The sequence below is a fragment of the Anneissia japonica genome, unplaced genomic scaffold (genome assembly GCF_011630105.1).
Source record: "Anneissia japonica isolate Jap-2015-1 unplaced genomic scaffold, ASM1163010v1 scaffold287785_len535756_cov143, whole genome shotgun sequence".
In the NCBI taxonomy this organism is placed as follows: domain Eukaryota; kingdom Metazoa; phylum Echinodermata; class Crinoidea; order Comatulida; family Comatulidae; genus Anneissia; species Anneissia japonica.
Genome location: NW_022696924.1, coordinates 107,624 through 113,399, shown reverse-complemented (window position 1 = coordinate 113,399; position 5,776 = coordinate 107,624). Strand labels below are relative to the sequence as shown.

The following is a 5,776-nucleotide window of genomic DNA, read 5'->3' as shown; positions in this document are numbered from 1 at the left end:
AGATGTGTATAAGACACAGATATATATATATATATATAAACCAATAGATAAAAAGCCTATTAGTTGTATGATTCGAGCCAATGCTTTTGTTAATGCCCATATAGGACTAACACCTAGGCCGTATATTGTATTTTAAGAAGCATATACTACCTGTATCATGACATTTTGCTTCATTATAATCAGTGGTATATCCATACTTTTTTTAAAGGGTGATATTTAGTAACCATTTAGTATCATTGAGTCAGAATATATAACAGTATTCTTTCGTTCAGTTGAATTAGTAGTGTTAAACGAATGAAAAAAATGTCCACCGCTTCTATAATATTAAATAATATTAATATTATATTTATTGTACCACTACTTAATACGGTAATGTGATGCCTGTTTGTCAGGGTTATTTTCTATGTGTATTATACAACGATCATAGAGAAATTATAACGCAGGCTTTAATCAAATTAATATTCAATGGCATGCTAGCCCCAGGTATTCTATGACACTGACCTCTATCGCTTTATGACTGACGCTAGAAAGCTAGCGGAAGTGCTTCATTTTAAGCTGTGCAACTAAAGATGAAGCCTGGTATTATGCCAATTATCTAAATGGTCAAGATTTCGTGTCAACCATTAATCTATTAACGGATTTAACAAATTAATTATTTTAATTTCTTAAATCCTCTTCTACTCTTGACATAACGAATTTCAATCATATCATAAAACTCTTCTACTTAAGATTCGTTGTTAATTTTCATAATAGATTATTTAATTTCTGATTAGATATTTTAATTTATATTATTATAAATCCATCAAGTTTTATTTATGGTTTTCGGCTGAATGCCTCTCTTTCTGTAATTATTTCTAAAGTTGCAGTTGCTACTGTTTGAACTACTGAAGTAAATTTAAACATTTTTAACTTATAAGCAATTATAAGTAATTCATTAACTATCCACTAATTTTGATCATTTGATTATAAAGAAATAAATTAAAAAATGGTAAAAATGGACGGTGCACAAAACGTCTTTGAAAAAAGGGCCTGCACTGATGTGAGGTTCTGTGCAGTATACCGTACAAATACAGAGATAGACCGTCGATATTGGCTGGTAGTGTTTGGCATTGGCTTAACAATTTATGGTGTTTTATGGCACATAGGGGGCCTATGTTCAGCGCATAAAAATCTGTACAATATGAGCTCTATAATCGACCATTATTATTATTATTATCATCATTATTATTATCAATATCATTATCATTATCATTATCATTATCATCATTCATCATCATCATCATCATTATTATTATTAATTATTATTATTATTATTATTATTATTACTACTACTACTACTACTACTACTACTGAAACGAAAAAAAGTTTTAAAAAGCTGATAAGCCTATAACGTTAATTAAATCGCAAGACTAGGCCTCTTAGACTATTTAATCATAAATGTCACATAGGGACTACGGAAATTTGTCCAATTAATTTAAATTAATAACTACGATTCTATCACTAAGATGGATATAAAACAACATAAAACAGAGGAACCATTTGAAAAGGGAGAGAAATTCCAGTAGATTATTGTAATGGCATTATGTACACCGAGTAGCCAGGAAGATGAATCACGTTGTGACCAGAATAGACAAATATATGATCATAAACTCGTGCCTTCCTCCACACAATCATGTTATTTATAAAATAGGCTGTAGTAAAATATAACTAAACCCTTTTTGTCGACCTGTTTTTATTTAGTAGAGCAATAATTTGTAAGATATATGCTTTCCAATTCTAAGAGGCGAGTCACTCATTATTAGATTTTTATTTACTCCCAAGCCGACATCCACAGAGAAGGGTGCGACAGTGTTAACCCGCCCTTAATAAGTCAGGAATCTATTTCTGGCCTATTATAGGTTGGGTAATTCGAATAATAATAGACCAATGGAATGTTCAGTTATGAAAAATTGATTTCATAATACAAGCTTCAGAAACAGAAATAAAAATACGTTGGTAAATTGACACTTAAAATGAAGACATTTCGTGGTGAAAGAATCGATTTAGGTCTATAAAATATGGTAGGTGTGATATTAATATATGAATAGGGATAAAACTCAAAATCTCAGTAAAAAAAAATCTGTATAGCTCATTCAAAATCGTCAAGTAAGTTACCAAATTCCAACCATAAAGGAAAAAGAAAAAAATCTTTAAAAAACTTGGAATTCACCAAGTAAACAAAACAAAATTCATGGAATATTAACAGAAAAGTCCAGTTATGGCTGGCCTCTTAGTTCTGATACAGACTTGTGCAAGTGGTGCATGGGCAATCGCTATATTATAAGGGCTTGGACATAGCATCCGATAAATTAAAAGGGGTGACTTATGGCCTTTTGATTATGAAATATCTGAATCTTAATAATAATATCTACCTCGTTCTATCACAAGATCATACCTTACTCCTCCCTGACCTAAGTAATGGATGATGACTGTAAAATGGTTAAAGCTTGTTATCAACTTCCGAGCAAGTCTCCTTAACTTAACATCAAACATTAAATATGAATTTTTGTACTCATAAGTTTAGCACCGCGTGTACGTGTATCAGGATGTAGTGAATTTAGTATTGGCGACGGCTACGTAACTCCCAGATTCAATATCAATGTTGTAATTGCAAAACTCGTAAATGGATTGGTAAGGAAACTCATGACCCTTGCACTGTTCAGTGTTCTTAGCCTATTGTTATTTCAGCCCAACATAGCAAATTGAACAGTTCATAACACAATGCGTATTCACCTTCTCGGATGATCCAACAATTCGTTTTTATGACAACCTCGATTGATTCAGACCCTGTGGGGTCTAGTCCCTGTCCCACCAGGGAGTTTTTATAGCAATAACAACTCCCTGGTCACATGCACTGATTGTAAACTTCACAATGGTTGACTGTTTACTGCTGGTATGCTACATCAGGCCCGTAGCCAGGATCTTCCAAGGGGCGGGGGTTTCTGGGCGTGAGGTCCAAGTCAATGCCCCGGTGAAGTCGGCGAAACCCCCAAAGCGCGAGAATTTTTGTGCTTTACATGTTTAAATAATGCTATAAAAGCAGATATGTTTGAAAATATCTGTGTCTGGGTGGGTCTGCAGTGCATTAGTTGGGTTGGAGGACTTATTTGGGAAATTTAAAGAGGGGGTTTTGCCAGAAAAGAGGGGGGTTTGCTAGAAAAGGGGGGTTCTCCCGAACCATAAACCCCATAAACCCCCCCCCCCCTGGATACGGGCCTGTACATGGCCTACAGACTTGTGTGATGTGTACATCTTTTTAGCTCCGATGAGGAGCTCTATGACTACTCGGCTCATTGATTAAAAGATCTTTTTTGATCATTTCTTCATATATTTTGTATAAGCTCTAATGTGATTGTTGTTATTTGTAAATAAACCAATATATGTTTACCTTCACATACACATTAAATACATATTATTCACATTATACTATTTGAAACCATATGAAATTATTTGATCATTTAATAAAAAGCTCAATGTATGTTAACGTTATATAAAAACATGCCAAAAACCCCTATTAAGGAGATTTTATGTTTTTGGTTATGCCTATTAAGGCACACTTTTTTCGGTCCCGAAGGTGTCCCCTTAATAGTGGTTCTACTGTATTATCTATTTAGGTCCGCGCCGCCAATATTGAAAAAAAAAATCGTGCAGAAAATTTTGTACACATAAACTAGAGGGGATTTCCAACAAACGTTCATGGCCCTTTTTTTAAGTTGGACCCCAGGGTGACCCATACACCTACAAAACAAAGCAGGGGTTTCAGCAAGGACTGTACATTTCTGCCATTACCACTAATAGAACACGTCGCATTTATAGCGCGATCGATTAACTAACGAACCAAAGGTCGTGAGTTCGAATCGCGTCTTGGTAGGCGCCTATTCAATTTTCATTTATTTATTTTTTTTCAATTTTAAGATACTTTAGTTTTTCAATTTCAACACATTTTAATTTTGTACAAATGATCATTCTAATTATTGTTAAGTTGGACTGCAGGGTGCCCCGTACACTTACAAAAACAAAACAGGGGTTTCAGCAAGGCCTACTGCCATTACCATGATTATGACACGTCGCATAGGCTAGATGACGTGATCGGTTAACGAAGTGTTTTAAGTAACCGAAGGTCATGAGTTCGAATCGCGTCTTCAATTTTACTTATTCTTTTTAATTTTAAGACATTTTACTTTTTCAATTTTAGCACATATTAGTTTTGTACAAATGAACATTCTAATTATTAAAAAATATATATCTTATTAACTCTTCCAAATTATTTTGTCAAACAGCTCTCAAGTGTCTTTTTACAAATAAAAAATGAATAAAAAAAAAGGCGCGATTTGAACTCAGACCTTAGTTTCCTTACAACATAGCGTTAACCGACCGCCCCATTTATGCGACGCGTCATGTTGTGGCAGTAATTATTGGCAGTTATGAATCCTAACCAAAAATCCAATGTGTACCGTATTTAAACATGGAGGATATTTTCTCAATGATTTAAGCATGATTTAATAGTGTCAAAAAACTTTGTCTGAAAGGTGCATACACCCGAAGCGATAAACGCTGAATAGAGAAACGTAACCTCATCGGGGCTTTCGAGATTACGAGAACTTGTTTTGTTACAGGGAGATGATATTTTAGGTTAAAATCATAATATGCCAATTGTCTATTATACGGAACATAATTGAATTAGGTCGTGTTAATAGCGCGTACAGCGTTCAAGCTCACATTTAGCATAGAGGAACATGCACTTAGCATGGTTCCAAACTTGGTACACACTAGAAGTTAAGACGCCATATTCAATATGTTCAGTGTGAATCATTTGAAATACAGTATACTAATTAACGCCAACACAATCGTATGCGAAAGTTGCTGCTGCGGCCTTCAGTGCAGCTAAACTTACTATTTCACAAGTAAGGGAATGAGACAATAAGAGGAACAGCTGCGGCTAGCGTTTGCGCCAATCCCCCTGTGTTTGCTTTTGAAGCGTGCTAGTCTAAAACATGATCAATAATAATAATAATAACAATAATAATAATAATAATAATAATAATAATAATAATAATAATAATAATAATAATAATAATAATAATAATAATAATAATAATAATAATAATAATAAAAACATGCCTATCAGATGTCTGAGGTTAATTTCATAATTTAATATATTTATTTATTCCACAATCTTTTGATAGGGTGCTCAACAGCAAAGCTCGCCAACACCGGGCATATTATTTAGGCCCTATCTACGATTGTGTGTACGCGTCTCGTTTCAAGAGTTTCACAGCGGAAATCGATCTTGGTGACTGACGTCGAAGCATAGCATTTATTGCATTTGCGTCAAAACGCTTTGAAAGGTGGACCCCGAACGTTATAGAAAGATGAATGCGGCGGTAGCACCTGACACACACATGACCTATATGACCTAAAAATCGTCTACACATTGTCACCGAATTTGATCGTCAGCATCGTATAACATGTATTAAAACAATAAAGGACTATTTAAGAGAATATGGTTTTATGCCTCTGTATTGTCAATTTATTGGACAGGAAGAGGGGCCTTGATGAGGACGCTGGGCCCCAATGTAAGCAAATTGTAGGGCAGCTCTGTAACAAACCGCCCGATGTTTAATGCTGTATTATCAATACTATGAAAAAATGTGTTCAATGTAATACAATATAATAATGTTTTAAATAATACAATAATATTATAGATCCATAAGCTGAGCTATAAAACAGGCTAGAA

At 34.2% G+C, this 5,776-nt stretch overlaps 1 protein-coding gene across 1 annotated transcript in view; it reads right to left on the bottom strand.

Moving 5' to 3' along the window:
* LOC117102173 (muscle M-line assembly protein unc-89-like) overlaps nucleotides 1-2,454 on the bottom strand; it is a 58,688-nt gene extending 56,234 nt beyond the window's left edge. The window contains exon 1 of the mRNA XM_033242388.1: nucleotides 2,435-2,454. The gene's annotated coding sequence lies outside the window, so the exon portion shown is untranslated. The remainder of the gene's footprint in view (nucleotides 1-2,434) is intronic.
* Nucleotides 2,455-5,776: the final 3,322 nt, after the last annotated feature.